Source organism: Polypterus senegalus, chromosome 1 (assembly GCF_016835505.1).
Source record: "Polypterus senegalus isolate Bchr_013 chromosome 1, ASM1683550v1, whole genome shotgun sequence".
In the NCBI taxonomy this organism is placed as follows: Eukaryota; Metazoa; Chordata; class Cladistia; order Polypteriformes; family Polypteridae; genus Polypterus; species Polypterus senegalus.
Genome location: NC_053154.1, coordinates 198,265,024 through 198,285,025, shown reverse-complemented (window position 1 = coordinate 198,285,025; position 20,002 = coordinate 198,265,024).

Here is a 20,002-nt window from a genome sequence, read left to right as displayed (position 1 = left end):
ACCACAGGCAGACCTTATATAGCCTCCATAAGGTAAAATGTTCTTCCACTATGCTTTTTCACAAGACCAATGGCATTAAAACACATTTTTCATGCTTTCCGTTTAATGCTTTATCATATTCTTCCATTGCTTAGTCTTTGAGTTTTCCATAATCTTTTCATTTTTTCAATAAAATATTTATTTTTGGACGTTACAGTGAGTCTAAGCATGTTTTTTATTCCTTTTTGAGGACTGGACAAATACATGCAGTATTATTAACTCCTTATCTTTGCCATCCATGAACGTTTCTATTGCTACTCCATCAGGACATGGTGCCTGTGTGTTCAAAATTCATATTGAGCTTTATTATATTGATGGACTTCACCCCTTTCAATCTTTTTTATTTGAGGGCCATAGGTTTGTTTGTTCCACTAGTTTGCATTAATAGTCCTGGTACACAGGCAGGTTATGTTGCTTGAAAAGTTGTTCAAAATGTTAGCTTCTGAAACTAAACCAGATGGCTAATGTTAAGGGTTATTTTTTCACTAAGTTAATCTGCTTGTCATAGATTTATGAAGGTCCTATATTTTCTTTATGGCGCTATCCAAGATAACTAAACTATACAGAATTTGACAATCTAGTTCATATATAGTGTGCCTGTACTTCTTATCCCCCCATTTGCAGAATATAAATAAACATTAAAGTGAGCTAGTTTCCTTTCTAGGCTTTAATGGAATTCATTCTGTATGAAGCCTTATGAATCAACACCTATAATTCCATCAGGACAAGTTGTAACAGCTAGTAGAGCCTGCCTGCCTGCCTGGTCTGACTCCCATTTAATGGAAGACTGGTGCTTAGTTTTCTTTGAAAATGTTGTTTTCTATTTAATTATATTTTGAATACAATCATTTAGACCAGAAGCACAATTGGAAAAATGAATTCACAATTTCCATAAAGTGCTTAGTGTGAAAAGTTGATTTCCCAGGAAATCCCACAAATTTCACCTAGTAGTAATCTAGATTAAGACAAATCTTTTCTTCCATATATCTAGTCAGAGAAAGCTACTTTGTGACCTAGATTGTGAATTCTTTTTGCAATTAAGAATTGAGAAAGTTGTAAAACAGATTTTTACATTGTTTTGTCTGCATAATTTCATGACTGGGTCCTGAGTTTAACAATTTGCCAGAAGAGTAAATGCCCGCTGTATGTTTTGTTGCCATCAGCAGTTTTTTATTGTGTAGGAAAAAAAAGCAGATGTCTTGAAAAACATGTCTGGAGATGACTGGGCTTCCTAAGGCACTGAAACATGAGCTGAATTAACAAATAAGGTAACTTGTCTTTATATTACAGCTCCAGAATATGAAAAAATCCTCCTGTTCTTATGACTCCTTCTTAACTCATTTGGATATATGCCTTTACTATATTAAGGTTAAGAGGTTAATTAATTTCTCACTGAACTATGTGTGGTACAAAAAATGGGACTAATGAGACTTGAGCAACATCTGGCCAACAATCATTTAAAAAAGAAAGTAGGTTTTGATATAAAGGGTGGTAGCAAGTATTTCACCTGTGTTTGATACAGTGCATTTCACACAAATAATAGACCAGTTTTGGAAAACTGTCTGGTGTTCAGATAAGGGCCCCTGGCTAAAATGCTGGACTAAAGATCCTTAGAGAATTGTTTTCACACACTTGGTTATCGCTTACAAAAAGTGTTCTTTTTGGGTTTTGTTCACCTGTGTTGTGGAAGGTGCGATATACTGTACACCAAAGTTTAATAAGCTGCATATTTTGGATGAAGTCATGCATTGAATGCATCTAATAAGAGACATGGAATCAAAAGGCCTTGCTAACACCCTGTACAAGGACAAACAAATGAAAGGGTAAAGTATCACAGACAACAATATATGAAAGTCATTTTTAACAGGCAACAAAAATAATTTGGGTTTATTGAAGGAATTTGAATTTTATTTGGCCAGTATTAAGTCTTTAATTATCAGTTAATTGTTTATCGTGATTGTGAAACTTAGTGAAGGTTTTGTTTATTTTAAAGGATTATTTTGTTGGTGTTCATGGGTACAGTTGCTTACCTGTTAATTATTAGAAAGACGTCTGACTGAAATGTACCAGATTAACTGAGAATTATCAGATGTTCCAGTGTCAATTATACTATCAAGCTTTTCTTTTGAAAAGGGCTTGCACAAGGGTAATTTCTAGCACCAGTAGGGCTTTTGCAACAACGTGCTTCGACAAAATAATAAAATACTGACCCATGCAAGCAGTCTTGGCACAGGAAGCATCTGACCTACTTTTCAGGGGTCTGGACCTGATAAAACTAACTGCTATGATATCTTGATGAGATACTGGGTACTTTTAGCTTGGCTGAAACATAATACATAATGAAGAAATATGCAACTTATTCGCAGTCCTACTGACTACTTAATATGGCTTTGATTTGTAAAGTACAGAGCATTATAGTTTTCTGATTTACATTTAAGTAAAAAAAAAATAAAGGCCAGCAGGGCATATACAAGATGCTGTCTTAGAAGGGAGTGAATGAGTATTTGCAGATAAAGAAATCTTGAGTCAGGAGAGTGTTTTGCCTGCCTAAGTACTTTAGTCTGTAATTAGCTGTGACTAAAGAGAACAGAAAGGCATACAAGCAAATGGTCATTATGACTTTCTACAGGTAAGAGTGCAACCCAAGGTACATTTTAAATTAAAATTGCAGTTTTACAGAGTATCTAACCTAATCATGTGTTCATGAATGTAAATCATGCACCATTTACAATTTTTGTCAGAGCATTTACTGAAGTGCACAGCTGTAATGAGGCTGTGCTCCATGCAAAGCACTACACCAAAAAACCTAATTTTTTAAATTTTGCCAGTAAGATTGTGTTGTATGCTGCTTATGGAGGGAACACAAAGAAATCTCTGGTCTATCTATTCAATCTATTTTCTGTACCCATTTTTTTTCCAGTGTTTGTAATGGAGAGCTGAAAGCTACCTCATTAATAGGAAGTGCAAAACACAAGCACTAGATAAAATGTTAATGTATTCACCATGTATGAATACATTCTGGACTAGTTTTATTCTTTTGACCTAAAATATCTTTTGGATATGTGGAGAAACTGGGGGCATCCATATCACCTGTCTGTCTTTATTAGGTGTTTTTTTGGAAAAATAGATGTCAAAAGAAATAGGGGATCCAATTGAGAATGAATATTTTTTACTCTGCTTATGGCACATTTTTAGAGCTATAGTATGAACAGTGTTCTGGAGATCCAAATAAGAATTTCACCCTACTCTGTGATAGTGCCACATTTACACAGAACATTTAGTATACATTCGCTTTATTTTGGATTCTACAGAAAGGGATTGGAGATCCAGTTTTCACATTAAATAAGCAATTCAGATAAAGGCAGGATTTGAATACAAGGTATAATGTTGACATGTAATTCAAATGCATTTACCAAGCTATAACTTTTGTAGCCATTGAAGTCCTGTTAAATAAAGATTGCTTGTTTAGCATTACCTTTATCTAAAGTGAAACATCTTATTTAGTACTATTCTGTTGGGGTCTAGATGATGCTTATACGTGGATTTCAGTGTAATTGACAAATTCTGGAGCAGGGTGGTGGCATTTCAGAATGTGAATTATTGTATGTCTTAAGCATGGCAAGCTGCTCCATAGTAAGAGTGCTTCAATTGCTGAATAGCAGTCATTCATATTTTGCAGTTATTGGAAAACATGGTAGGATTCTCAGTTATACTTTTGCTTGCTTGGCAGAATTATACATTTTAATTTCAAGATGGTCATCCATATGTTGTAATTTTTAGATATCTTGTTTATTTAGTTGTATCCAACTGTAATAAAGTTCACAGACCAGAACGGTGAGACATGTTCATAAAGTTGGGATTTCCATTCGGTAATTGTCAGGACCTAGGTCACTATTATTTCCACTTGGGGACTATTTTCATTACATTTTTAAGCTTATTGTGGAGAACAATTTCTTTAACTGTGTGAATGATAATAAAGTTCAATTCAACAGGTCAATAAAGCTTCTTGGCACTCTTAATGTTAACAGTGGCACAGGCTTTTATTTAAGTGTAGCACAGTTAAACTGGCAATCGATGGCAGCATAGCAAAGGTGAAAAAAATCACTTTTATAGATGATGCTGGTCTTAAAATAATAGTCTTAGAAATTAAAAGGACTTTTTTTTTAAATCTCTTATTAATCTTGTATTGTTTATAGTGACAACAAAAAAATTGTTAATCCCATGTTTTTTGGAGAATGAGACAACAAAAATTCTGACACAATAGTTATAAATGGGGACCTATCCTGAGCAACTGCAAACAATATCAAAACATGAAATGAAAAATATATGAAGCTGCTCGTGTTGCATAATCCACTTGTCCGGTATCCAGTCATATGCTCCGAATGTGTTTTTTGGTTAAAGTAGTGTTAAATAAACCAAATTCCAGAAAATTTACTTGTGTACAATAGCAGAGGCCTAAAACAGAATAAATCTTTTGAAATAAAGACCCACCACCTCTTCTTATTCATTTGTTTTTAAACCATAAATTCAGTACTTTTATTTGTGGAACTGTAGCATTGAAATGATCTTTTGTTTGTTGAAGCATCATGGACATGCACAAATACAACGCATACTTTCTGCCTGATAGTGATAATGCAGTGCCACAATTTTTTTTTTAATTTCTAATCTCTAGTTGCACATGTCCCTCAGAACATGCTCCACAATGTTGGCATCATGTGAAGCACAAGTTGAACACTGAATGAACTATTACAGGGCAGGGCTTCCAGCTTTTGAAATACCACAATTATACTCCACAATTTGTCAGTTACATAGAAATCTATGTATATCCATCATCTAGAGGCAAAATGTTGTTCACAGAACAACACACTCTGCTTTTGTTCATGAGGGGATTTTCCAGAAAATAAAGTGCTGGGAAACAGAGTGGTTGTACATAATCTGAGGAAAATCAGAAGAATCTCTTTTGACTATTTAAAAAAAAAAAAAAAAGCGAAAAATGGAAGTTAAACATAAATTAAATAATGTATTTTAAATAGACTGAATATTATTCATAAACAATGGATGAAACAATGGATGTTTATTAGAGAATACAAATCCTCCAAGCTTGTCACCTAGCGAAATCCTATCATGAATGATTGTATCTGTATAGGAAAGGTGAAATTATAAGTAAAATAAGAACATGTAAGAAGATTTTTGGATTAGCCTTATCTTGAACCTAAGCTGTCCAACCTGCATCTGTCAGTTTTGTTTTTTTTTTTATAATTGTGAGCTGCACTTTTGTTATGAAAATAACAAAACCAAATGCAGATTATTGCTATGAAGAGTTTAGGCATAGCAGAGTAGGAAAAAAATGAGAATCACTTGTGTTTGTCTTAGAATGGGTAGAGAATTCATAAGTAGATGAACTTTATCCCCAGGGAAATTTTTAATTTTTACCGAAGCTCTTTAAATAAATCCATAAATAGATAAATAGGTAAACAAATACATAACACACACACACTTTGGTCTTAAGACACACTGGAATGACTATAAAGCAAGAAAATTCCAAAGAAAGAAAAGTTCTGACTTGGCTGTCACATTGAGCCATTATGCAGAGTATTGCTGTTGATATAAAGAAGCTCCAGTAGCGTTTCTTGACAGACGCCGAGTAATTGATTGGCTAAAAGTAAGAGGATGGTTCAGAGTGGTTCATAATTGCACTCCATTTTTTTTTTAATTTTGTCCTTCGCTACTACCTCCAGAGGGTGTATCCTATAACCAAGCTTGCCCTTTTAATCAGCTTGTTGATCTGGTAGGCCTCTCTTGAAGTGATGTTACCAGTCCAGCACACCACAGCATAGAAAATCGAACTGACCATCACAGAGTTGTTGAAGATGATAATTATTATGGTAACAGTTATATGCTAATATTTTTTCACACCTAGCATAAACACCAAATGGTCATAGAATAAGGCTTTTGTTCCTAAATAATAAAGCATGCACAAGTGTGGGATAAACAAGTGAAATTCTTATCTGAGAAAAACAGAAACCCGCTGCCCTCCTTAAGCATGAAACTCTACCTTTCAGGTGTCATTATTTGCTCAACAGTCCAAAACTGCCTATTATTTATTAGACCCTCTCACTCTCTCTGTTAACCCTGACCACGCTTCTTTATGCCTTCTTCCTCAATCTAAATTTCCGGCTCTTTTGACCTGAGGGTGCTTTAAACTCATTCCTGACATCTCTTCCAGAAACCAATAATTGCTTCCTGAGTTAGGGGCATTGTTTAGCTTTAGCTGAAAGACCACCATCCTAAAGTTCTTTCTAGAGACTGCCAGTGCACCCTGTCTCTAATTGGTCTTTTGGTGTACTTAAAGACAACTTTCTAATTGTTAATCATCACTTGTAAAATTATTTTTGTCTCCTGTATGCACTCCATAGCCCTACTCTTCTCCTGCTGGTGCTTTCAAGTAAACACCCTCTTTACAACACCTGCAGGATTTGCCTCCCCTGACTTTCGTTATCATAGTAGGTTTTGGTGGAGCTTTCTCCTTTCCTGTGCCAAGTTGATTACACCTCTGCACATTACAACCCCTTTCTAACTGGGTCATCCTCTATGTCATAGAGCAGTGAAAGGCAACCTTTTTCGAGTTGCGGCGCACTAAGTCCAAAAATTTTTTTTTCCTGGCGCAGGTTTCATTTCGAAATTCTACGCGTAATGGTCATAACTGGAACCTATTTTTCTCCATATAACGTAAAGGAGTTCAGCTCGATGGCTGTGGGGGGCGGAGTTTCATGTGACATCATCACGCCTCCCACGTAATCACGTGAACTGACTGTCAACGCAATATGTAGAAAACAAGCGCTGAAGAAAACATGCATTAGACAATTGAGAAGGCAGCGAAACAATAAGAAGTGAGCGAGTCACACACAGAACCATATTCATGAGTGCAGCTACTTCGGAAACAAAGCACGGTGTAAACCTAAAGTTTAAATTAAGTTCATAGACAGGCTGCCGCTGGCGTTTGTCATGCCCACGGCTAATGTGGGATACAAGTTTAATGAGAGGACGCAGGATATAAACAAGAGTTTTGATCACTTTGTAACTAAGTTAAAATTACTGGTGAAGGGCTGTGCTTATGCAAATTCCGAGAGACTGTGTTTGTGGGGGGATTGACAGTTAAGGCAGGTGGGAGAGTCACGTCATCATCTCCCCTCCCATTCACCTCATTTCGCTGTGAGCTGAGCTCCGCAGCTAATGCAATCTTGCGGAACCAACTTTGTGATGCTGCCACCAAATACTCACAGAAAAATCCACAAGTTAATACACACGCTGTCTCTACAGTTTCTCCACACTCTGAATCCTCCAGGCACTACTTACAAAAGGTTACATTGACAATCGTGCTACGTTATTTTTAAAATGTTTCCTTTTCTTAGCACAAGCACAGCTAAGAAGCTTTGATGCATGTGCTCCATAACGCGTTTAAAAAATAACGCATTTAATCACACTTTCCATTCCAAGCAAAGGGAAACTTCTGTCAATGCATGATTTCGTGGTACACCGATTACATTGATGCACACATCAGAGCTACAAAAATGTAACAGTCGGAAGAAAGCGCGTTGCTACGACTGATTGGAGGAAAATTTAATTTCAAAAGACTACCCGACGGAAGCCTTGATAAAAGCGTGGTTTTGTGCACATATATATGTAGATGTGTATGTATGTGTGTGTGTGTATATATATATATATATATATATATACTGTATATATGTGTGTATATGTATACAGTGGTGTGAAAAACTATTTGCCCCCTTCCTGATTTCTTATTCTTTTGCATGTTTGTCACACAATGTTTCTGATCATCAAACACATTTAACCATTAGTCAAATATAACACAAGTAAACACAAAATGCTGTTTTTAAATGATGGTTTTTATTATTTAGGGAGAAAAAAAATCCAAACCTACATGGCCCTGTGTGAAAAAGTAATTGCCCCCTTGTTAAAAAAAATAACCTAACTGATGTATCACACCTGAGTTCAATTGCCAAGCCACCCCCAGGCCTGATTACTGCCACACCTGTTTCAATCAAGAAATCACTTAAATAGGAGCTGCCTGACACAGAGAAGTAGACCAAAAGCAGCTCAAAAGCTAGACATCATGCCAAGATCCAAAGAAATTCGGGAACAAATGAGAACAGAAGTAATTGAGATCTATCAGTCTGGTAAAGGTTATAAAGCCATTTCTAAAGCTTTGAGGCTCCAGCGAACCACAGTGCCATTAATGATCAGATGATCAGAACCATTATCCACAAATGGCAAAAACATGGAACAGTGGTGAACCTTCCCAGGAGTGGCCGGCCGACCAAAATTACCCCAAGAGCGCAGAGATGACTCATCCGAGAGGTCACAAAAGACCCCAGGACAACGTCTAAAGAACTGCAGGCCTCATTTGCCTCAATTAAGGTCAGTGTTCACGACTCCACCATAAGAAAGAGACTGGCAAAACGGCCTGCATGGCAGATTTCCAAGACGCAAACCACTGTTAAGCAAAAGAACATTAGGGCTCGTCTCAATTTTGCTAAGAAACATCTCAATGATTGCCAAGACTTTTGGGAAAATACCTTGTGGACTGATGAGACAAAAGTTGAACTTTTTGGAAGGCAAATGTCCCGTTACATCTGGCGTAAAAGGAACACAGCATTTCAGAAAAATAACATCATACCAACAGTAAAATATGAAGGTGGTAGTGTGATGGTCTGGGGTTGTTTTGCTGCTTCAGGACCTGGAAGGCTTGCTGTAATAGATGGAACCATGAATTCTACTGTCTACCAAAAAATCCTGAAGGAGAATGTCCGGCCATCTGTTCGTCAACTCAACCTGAAGCGATCTTGGTGCTGCAACAGGACAATGACCCAAAACACACCAGCAAATCCACCTCTGAATGGCTGAAGAAAAACAAAATGAAGACTTTGGAGTGGCCTAGTCAAAGTCCTGACCTGAATCCAATTGAGATGCTATGGCATGACCTTAAAAAGGCGGTTCATGCTAGAAAACCCTCAAATAAAGCTGAATTACAGCAATTCTGCAAAGATGAGTGGGCCAAAATTCCTGCAGAGCGCTGTAAAAGACTCATTGCAAGTTATCGCAAACGGTTGATTGCAGTTATTGCTGCTAAGGGTGGCCCAACCAGTTATTAGGTTCAGGGGGCAATTACTTTTTCACACAGGGCCATGAAGGTTTGGATTTTTTTTTCTCCCTAAATAATAAAAACCATCATTTTAAATACTGCATTTTGTGTTTACTTGTGTTATATTTGACTAATGGTTAAATGTGTTTGATGATCAGAAACATTTTGTGTGACAAACATGCAAAAGAATAAGAAATCAGGAAGGGGGCAAATAGTTTTTCACACTACTGTATATATGTTTATGTGTGTGTGTATATCTATAATAATAAAAGGCAAAGCCCTCACTGACTGACTGACTGACTGACTCACTGACTCATCACTAATTCTCCAACTTCCCATGTAGGTAGAAAGCTGAAATTTGGCAGGCTTATTCCTTACAGCTTACTTACAAAAGTTAAGCAGGTTTCATTTCGAAATTCTACACGTAACGGTCATAACGGTCGACAACGTCTGCCATGTTGAACTTTCTTATTTATGGCCCAATCTTCACAAAATTTGGGAGGCGGCTTCCCTGCGCTAACCGAAACCGATGTACTTAATTATTTCGATGGTATGACGCCACCGTTGGCCGCCATATTGAACTTTCCAACGTCACCAATTTTCAAACTTCCCATGTAGGTAGAATGCTGACCCCATCTTCACGAAATTTGGTAGGTGGCTTCCCTGCGCTAACCAAAACCGATGTACGTACTTATTTCGGTGGTATGACACCACTGTCGGCCGCCATATTGAACTTTTAACGGAAACCGATGTCCGTACTTCTTTCGTTGGTATCACACCACTGTCGGCCGCCATATTGAACTTTCCAACATCACTAATTCTCCAACTTCCGTGTAGGTAGAAGGCTGAAATTTGGCAGGCCCATTCCTTACAGCTTACTTACAACAATTAAGCAGGTTTCATTTCGAAATTCTATGCGTAACGGTCAACAACATCCGCCATGTTGAACTTTCTTATTTACGGCCCCATCTTCAGGAAATTTGATAGGTGGCTTCCCTGAGCTAACCGAAACCAATGCACGTACTTATTTCGGTGGTATGACGCCACTGTCAGCCGCCATATTGAATTTTCCAACATCACTAATTCTCCAACTTCCTGTATAGGTAGAAGGCTGACATTTGGCAGGCTCATTCCTTACAGCTTACTTACAAAAGTAAGCAGGTTTCATTTCAAAATTCTACGCATAATGGTCATAACGGTCAACAACGTCCGCCATGTTGAACTTTCTTATTTATGGCCCCATCTTCTCGAATTTGGTAGGCGGCTTCCCTGCACTAACCAAAACCAATGTACGTACTTATTTCGGTGGTATGATGCCACTGTCGGCCGCCATATTGAACTTTTCAACAGTCTGTTACTTATGGGCCCATCTTCAAGAAATTTGGTACATGGGTTCCCAACGCTAACTGAATCCTACTTACGTACACATATAGCCTGCAGCTCGGTCACCGTGTGAGGCGGCGTTGGGTCCCCCATCCAAACGCCTCCCACGTTGTTGGCTGCCTGCCTGTATAAGGCCGTCTGTCGCTCCAGTCTCTACATTCCCTTCCTTGCTTCGCCACGGGATTTTGTTTAATCCACGGCTTCTCTGCTGTTTTATTGTTTTTTTTTTATTACAATTATAGTTATTGTATAGGTATTTTACACTTACTTGACATTGCTCAGGGACCCATTTCCTTTATCATTCCTACCCCCATTACCATATCTATCAAGATGATCACTATCGATCAAAGAACTATCACTTACCGAGTGGTTTCCATGCTCGGAGATACCACCTACCTTTTCCATTCACTTTGTTACATATTGCACGGCCATATCAGGCTCACTCTTGATATCCGGAGGAACATTGTGTCTTATGTATTGAATGACAGGGACAGGTTCAAGGTGTGGACTGATGACGGTACAGGAGATAATTATACTATACAGAAGCACTATAAGAGTGAAACGCTTAAGCCCTTCACCTATGGTTCTGCATGTGAGTTGATGGCTGCCACTGAATTGTTCGGTTGTCGCTTTCAAGTGTACCGAAATGGCCAAATATTTTACACCTTTCGACAACCGCCAATGCCTCTTAAACATCTTAGACTCACAGGTGACGATTTCAGTAGTGGACACTTTGATGTTTATGAATGTTTAAACTCTCAAAAGCTGGATGTGATTTTATCGATCAAACCGGTTGTGTGCTTACAACGCTTGACAGATGCTGAATGTCACTTCAATACAACAAATCCTGCAAATACTGTCATAATTGAAACAAACCATGAAACTCAAACCGATTATGACAGCAGCAATCCAAGCTGTGAGATTTGAGACGAGATTGCTGTTCACATGGCCAACTGTAAGTTGCATGCTCAAGAGTAAGCTCAGCGCACAACTTGGTCATGTTACAACTGGAGGGCCAAACTGACAACATGGTATACAAAGAGATCCTTAACAAATAATTATTGGCATATTTTCCCTCAGTTTAAAAAGGTTAAATTTTCTTCTTAATAAAAATTTTAATGCAGTACTTCGCGCTGCGAAGCGCGGGTATTTTGCTAGTATATATATAATGTAGACTCAAACCGATTATGACAGCAGCAATCCAAGCTGTGAGAAAACAGTAAAAAGGAGGCGTGTCAGACGTCGTGGTACATTTTGTGATGCAGCTAGACGAAAACAACTTCGTGACGCTGCCGCCAAATACACAAAACAATTACTTTGACAATCATGTTACGTTATTTTTAAAATGTTTCCTTTTCTTTTTTTTATAACTTCTTTAACACACAACTTCGCTGCGAAGCACGGGTATTTTGATATATATATATATATATACTGTAAAAAAAACTGTAGGCGGCTAGAACGTAAATGGAGGAAAGATGGTCTCACTGTTACCTTCGACTGCATGAGAGACGCGTGGTCCCAATACCAGAGAGCGGTCAGAGGTGCAAGGAACCGTTTTTTCGCTGACATCATCTCAAAAAACTCTGGCGATCAACGTGTCTTATACAAAACACTAAATGCTGTCCTCTCTCCAGCTGTAACTGTTTTCTCTGCTGCCTCCACTGCTCTTTGTAATCAGATCCTCACGTTTTTTCTGGATAAGGTCACGAACATTAGATCCCAGATCTCCATTTCTTCTTCTGGCTCTGTTGATTTAGCCGCTCCTGCGCACGGTTCCCTCACCAGCTTTGAACCTATTTCGCTCCCCCATCTGGAAAAAATCGTTGCCTCAATGAAGCCTTCGGGCTCTCCGGACGATGTGGTGCCGTCCAGACTGCTGAAAGATGTGTTTCCTGTGATTCGATATGATGTCCTAAAGATCATAACTAGTAGTCTATCCTCGGCTATAGTTCCTCATGCTTTCAAACACGCAGTTGTACATCCAATTGTGAAAAAACCTGATCTTGACCCTGCCATTCTTTCCAATCTTCGTCCAATCTCCAAACTACCTTTCTTGTCAAAATACTAGAAAAAGTAGTTTATGAGCAATTAACTCATCACCTACAGGACCATCAGGTAATGGATCTTTTTCAGTCAGGCTTTAGGCCCCAACACAGCACAGAAACCGCGCATTTACGTGTCCTAAATGACGTCCTTTTGGCATTGGACTCAGGATTCCACGTGGTTATGGTTCTTCTCGACTTATCTGCTGCTTTCGACACAATCAACCACCCGACATTATGATCTCCACTCAATCCTGGGCTGGTGTATCTGGCTTAGCCCTCGACTGGTTCAGGTCATATTTCTGCAACAGGACTCTCAGAGTCATGCTAGACGATTTTTCATCTGAATCAGTCCCACTCCCATGTGGGGTCCCCCAGGGTTCCATTTTAGGGCCACTACTTTTTTCAATCTATAATAATATATATATATATACATACATACACATGTATCTCCTTTGGGGTGCGAGGAGCTGTTGCTGGGGGTGCCAGAATCCACTGAGGAAGAAAAATTTAAAACATTATTTGTACAAAATCTTAATTTATCTATCCATTCCTAAATAAATAAATGGGCAGGCTATTTCGTATCAGTGCAATATGCTGCTTGTTAAAACGGATGACTCGTAATCTTACGTGCACTTAGTGCTGCGTGGGTATTATGAACTATTGTATTTGTTCAAGTTCTATTTAAATTTTAAATATAAGTAATTTTTATTTGGTCAACAGAAATATGTTTAGTAGGAATGAAAGTTAAATTTAATCATCATTGCATAAATTTTTCTTCACCATAGAAATTTAAAGACTAAATCCAACTTCCATTCCTACCAAAGATATTTCTGGCGACTAAATAGAACCTACTGTAGTATATCCAAATTCGAGCTATTGAGCTGTCACCTGCCTGCCTCGTCACCCTCGCTTCGCTCTTACTTTTTTTCCGTTCATTTAATCTTGGCTAGTCGCGGAAATATTATAACATGGAAGGAGGATTACACCGAGTATGGCTTTACCAAAACAATCATTGATGTCGAATAAAGTATCTATGATTCCTAAAGCTTAAATTGGTGATCTGGTTTTCTGCTTAACCTCATATTTTTCATACTTCTTCCCAAACAGGGGTTGCGAGTAAAATGAATCATTAAGCTGATATATATATATTGAATATATTGAAATAGTTTTACTATCAAATAATGCAAACAGTACGCTGCACGTGCTTCGCCCTAATTCAGGGCTCATCAGGCAGTACACACGCACTGCACCCACTCTCGAATCGAACCTAAGACGCCAGCGCTAAAGGTGAAGCCTCTCATGTTGCGCTATGGTGTGTGGGTCGCTTATTTGACAGTATTGTAGATCGGGTGTATATATATATATATATATATATATATATATATATACTTTTGAGAATGCAACGTATAGTTTTGTCCAGGAGGAAAGCAATGTTGCCTCAAATCAATGGCAACCTTTTGTAGGGTGTGTCCCTGAGACTTATTAATTGTCATCGCGAAGCAGAGCCTTACTGGAAATTTGAGGCATTTCAATTTAAATGGGAGATCAGAGGGTATAACGGTGATGCCAGCAATACATTCAGAGTGTGGCGCTCTGCTTTTCTGTGTAGCTGCCTTCACACAGCCTCTCCGCTGCTTTATAAACGAACGCCATAGAATGCCATCACCTTGTAAATTGTGTAATGCGTTTTTTGAACAGGTTTGATGCATGGAAGTGATCACTCGTACTGCGTTCAGTAAGTTCTCGTGAGCTGCTATCTTGTGTGATGTTGGAAGTCTACGGCTTAATTTAATGTTATCTAAGACCCGGTACTTAAAAGTTTCTGGCTGCACTCCGGTTGTAATATGACGAAGCTGCGCGAGCTCACTTTTGAGAATGCAAGTAGTTGTCCAGGAGAAAAGCAATCTTGCCTGAAATCAATGGCATCGTTTTGTAGGGTCTGTCCTTGAGACTTATTACTTGTCATCGCGCAGCTGAGCCTTACTGGAAATTGGAGGTATCTGAATTGAAATGGGAGATTAGAGGGTATAAAGGGGGCGCGAGGAATACATTGAGTGTGGAGAAACTCTAGAGACAGCGTGTGTATTAACTTGTGGATTTTTCTGTGAGTATTTGGTGGGAGTGTGATGAAGTTGCTTCGGAAGACGCTGTTAGCCGCGGAGCTCAGCTCAGAGCGAAATGAGGTAAATGGGAGGGGATATGATGACGTGACTCCCCCAACCGCGTTAACTGTCAATCCCCCACAAACACAGTCTCTCGGAATTTGCATAAGCACACCCCTTCACCTGCAATTTTAACTTAGTTACAAAGAGATCAAAACTCTCGTTTATATCCTGCGTCCTCTCATTAAACTTGTATCCCGCATTACCCGTGGGCATGAGAAACACCAGCGGCACCCTGTCTATTAACTTAATTTAAAGTTTAGGTTTACACCTTTCTTTCCGGAGTAGCAGCACTCATTAATATGGTAGTATATGTCACTCGCTCGCTTCTTATTGTTTTGCTGCCTTCTCAATTATATAATGCATGTTTTCTTCAGCGCGTTTTGGAGCTCTTCCTGGTTTTCTACGTAGTGCGTTGACAGTCAGTTCACGTGATTACGTGGAAGGCGTGATGATGTCACACGAAACTCCGCCCCCCACAGAACTGGCTGAACTCCATTACAGTAAATGGAGAAAAATACCTTCCAGTTATGACCATTACGCGTAGAATTTCGAAATGAAACCTGCCCAACTTTTGTAAGGAAGCTGTAAGGAATAAGCCTGCCAAATTTCAGCCTTCCACCCACACGGGAAGTTGGAGAATTAGTGATGAGTCAGTCAGTCAGTGAGTGAGTCAGTGAGGGCTTTGCCTTTTATTAGTATAGATTATATATCTATCTATATCTATCTATATCTATCTATATCTATATATATATCTATATATCTATTATATATTATTTATATACAGTATATATATTATATATATATATCTATCTATCTATTATATATATATATATATATATATATATATATATATATATATATATAATATAAACTGCTCAAAAAAATTAAAGGAACACTTTGAAAACACATCAGATCTCAATGGGAAAAAGAAATCCTCCTGGATATCTATACTGATATAGACTGGATAATGTGTTAGGAACGAAAGGATGCCAACTCGTTTGATGGAAATGAAAATGATCAACCTACAGAGCCCTGAATTCAAAGACGCCCCAAAAATCAGAGTGAAAAAATTATGTGGTAGGCTAGTCAATTTTGCCAAAATTTAATTGCAGCAACTCAAAATTGTACGCAGCACTTTGTATGGCCCCTGTGTTCTTGTATACATGCCTGACAACATCGGTGCATGCTTCTAATGAGATGATAGATGGTGTTGTGGGGGATCTCCTCCCAGATCTGGACCCAGGGCATCACTGCGTTCCTGGACAGTCTGAGGTGCAACCTGGTGGCATTGGATGGACCAAAACATAATGTCCCAGAGGTGTTCTATTGGATTTAGGTCAGGAAAGTGTGGTGGCCAGTCAATGGTCTCAATTCCTTCATCCTCCAGGAACTGCCTACATACTCTCACCCCATGAGGCCAGGATTTGTCATGCACCAGGAGCCACTGTACCAGCATAGGGTCTGACAATGGGTCCAAGGATTTCATCCTGATACCTAATGGCAGCCAAGGTGCCTTTGTCAAGCCTGTAGCGGTCTGTGTGACCCTCCATGGATATGCCTCCCCAGACAATCATTAACCCACCACCAAACTGCTCATGCTGAATGATGTTACAGGCAGCATAATGTTCTCCATGGCTTCTCCAGACCCTTTCACTTCTGTCACGTGCTCAGGGTGAACCTGCTCTCATCTGTAAAAAGCACAGGGCACCAGTGATGCATCTGCCAATTCTGGTATTCTATGGTGAATGCCAATCGAGCTGCATGCTGCTGGGCAGTGAGCTCAGGGCCCATTAGAGGACATGGGGCCCTTGGGTCACCCTCATGAAGTCTTTCTGGTTGTTTGGTCAGAGACATTCACACCAGTGGCCTGCTGGAGGTCATTTTGTAGGGCTCTGGCAGTGCTCATCCTGTTCCTCCTTGCCCAAAGGAGCAGATACTGGTCCTGCTGATGGGTTATGGACCTTCTATGGCCCTCTCCAGCTCTCTGCTGGAGTAACTGCTTGTCTCCTAGAATCTCCTCCATGCCCTTGAGATTGTGCAGGGAGACACAGCAAACCTTCTGGCAATGAAACGTATTGATAGATAGATAGATGTGCCATCCTGGAGAAGTTGGACTACCTGTGCAACCTCTGTAGGGTCCAGGTATCGCCTCATGCTACCAGTAGTGACACTGACTGTAGCCAAATGCAAAACTAGTGAACAAACAGTCAGAAAAGATGAGGAGGGAAAATGTCAGTGGCCTCCACCTGTTAAACCATTCCTGTTTTGGGGTCATCTCATTGTTGCCCCTCTAGTGCATCTGTTGTTAATTTCATTAACATCACAGCAGCTGAAACTGATTAACAACCCCCTCTGCTACTTAACTGACCAGATTAATATCCCATAAGTTTCATTGACTTTATGCTATACTCTGATTAAAAAAGTGTTCCTTTAATCGTTTGAGCAGTGTATATATATATATATATATATATATATATATATATATATATATATATATATATATATGACAGCAACACTAATAACAGTGACAAAACAATTACATTGACAATCATGTTACGTTATTTTCAAAATGTTTCCTTTTCTTTTTCTTTCCTTCTTTAAAACACTACTTCTCCGCTCCGAAGCGTGGGTATTTTGCTAGTCAAAGGATACATCTTAAATTTAATTATTGTGAATGTTGAGATTGTTTTTTCAGCACATATGAGATTGATGCGAGGATCAATTTTCGAAAGACAGACGCGCATTTCCTTGTCGATCATTTGAAGTCTCTCGCGTTTCTTAGACTTCGTTTCCGTAAGTGTCCGTTATCCGTTTTTCCAACATAAAATATATTTTTTAACATTATCTTTTTAATCAACCAAAAGTTCAAAAACACTAGCAATTTTAAATATTTTACAAAAGTTTTCGCGGCGCCCCTAGAAAATTCCGCGGCGCACTGCCTGGTTGTCCAACAATGTCATAGAGCAACATAGCTATAGACTTGTAAAGGTGAAGATGGATCTAAAAAAGACCATCACAACATGGTGATGATTTAAAAGTAAATACAACTAAATTAAGTCGGGGGAGGGGGTTGAAAAAATGATTTATTAGCAAAAACTCAAATAAGGAAATCGTGTTAAATTTTGCATAATAAAATAATTGCGGCCAGCATGTTTTTCAGTAAGAAAAGATACACTTGGAATGATGGTAGTAACAAAGAAATTTCTAGCCTTTTAATATTAGATAGATACTTTATTGATCCCGTAGGAAATTTATGTACCAGTATCCAAGGATTATGCCAAGTTAAATACAAACATTTAAGAACACACCATACAAGTAACATTAAGTTAGCACACTGGAGTTGGAATCTTAGTCCAATACAGGTAATGTAGATGGCGCATAGAATAATGCCAGTGCAACGGGAATTGTGCAAATTACATTACTACCAAAGTGACAGGTGGGCACATACTAAAGTGACATAATATTAAAGTAAAATAAAGTGACATGGCTTATGATGATAGGATAACATGTTTAAAGTAACACGTTATGGGGGAAAAAAGGTTGTACAGTAATCACCAAGTTTTGTGATATTTGATGTAGTGCATAGCTAATATAGCTTATGAGCAGAGAAGGAACATCAGGCCTTGAACTCAACCACCCCTTGCTCTGTTTAGGAAAGGTTAAAGAGCTGTGGGGACAAAAGATCTTTTGTATCTCTCTGTATTGCAGTTCTGTGAAAGCAGCCTACCACTAAACAAACTCATCTGCTTAATTATGGTGGTGTGATGTTCATTGTCCATAATAGATTGTAGCTTCCATAGTGTCCTTCTCTCTGTCACTGTCATAAGAGAGTCAATTTCCATGCCAACCACAGATCCTGCTCACCTAATCAGCTTGTCAATACAAATTGCATCTCTTTTCAAGCAACCCCCACCCCCCAGCACACCAAAGCATAGAAGAGAGTACTTGCAACCACCGACTAATGGAACATCCACAAGAGTTTCTTACATATCTTATAGGAGCCCAGCTCCTCCTCTTGAACAGAACGTTTTTGTTCTCTGACCAGTTCAGCCTGTCATCCAACCGCTTTCCCATGTATTTAAAGATACTGAGCCACTCCACATCAACCCCTTCAATGTATACAGGTCTTGGTGCTGGTCTAGTCCCATGGTAGGTAGTCCATGACCATCTCCTTGTTTTTGGAAGTGGTCAACAGCAGTTGGTTTGATCGACATCATCCAACAAAGACATTCACCAGACCTCTGTACTCCTCTTGCTGTCCACCCCTGACACACCCCACAATGGCAGTGTCATGTGAGAACTTGTGCATTTGGCATGCCCCTGAATTGTAGCTAAAGTCAGATGTGTACAGGGTGAAGAGGAAAGGAGAAAAAAGTCCCCTGTGGAGCTCCTGTGCTACGGATTACAGTGTTTGATGTGCAGTTCTCTAGTATGACAAAAAGAAGTCTGCCAGTGAAGTAATCTGTAATCCAGTTCACCAGCTGAGTCCACTCCAATTCTTCACTGCTTGTCCCTCAGTGAGAGGGGCTGTGTGGTGTTGAAGGTACTGGGAAAAGTCAAATAACACAATCCTCACAGCATTACATACTTTGTCCAGATGTGAGTGAGTCTGGAGGAGAAGGTGGAGAATGACATCATCCATACCCACCTTCTTTTGATAGGCAAATTGCTGGGGGCTTAGGGCATGACTCGCCTGTGGTCTGAGAAGTAGCCACTCCAGGGTCTTCATGATGTGAAGACAATAGGCGTGAAGTCCTTGAGTTCACTGGATCTCACTTTTTTGGGAACTGGGATGAGACCTGAGGTTTTCCACAGTGTGGGGACCCTCCCCAGTAGTAGGCTCAGGCTGAAGGGGTTCTGCCAGTTCAGCAACACAGGCCCTTAGAAGTCTTGGACACGCCTTATCTGGACTAACTGCCTTCCTGAGTGCAGCCTCCTCATTTTTCCTCTGATCTGGTCAGCAGTGATGGTGTGAAGAACAGGGGGCAGAGAAGCTGGGGGACTGTTGGCACCTTCTGATTAGCTGCTATGGTGGTGAGGCGAGAAGGCTGCATGATCTGCTATATGCTGTCAGCTGTGGTGGCTGCTGAGTTTGTGGCAGTTAAAACAGGAGCAGGACAGTTGAACTGGTTGTAGAAGAGACTGAACTTATTCGCTCACTCCACATGGTCCTGTTCTGTGCAGCTGTTCCTTTGCTTATAGCCTGT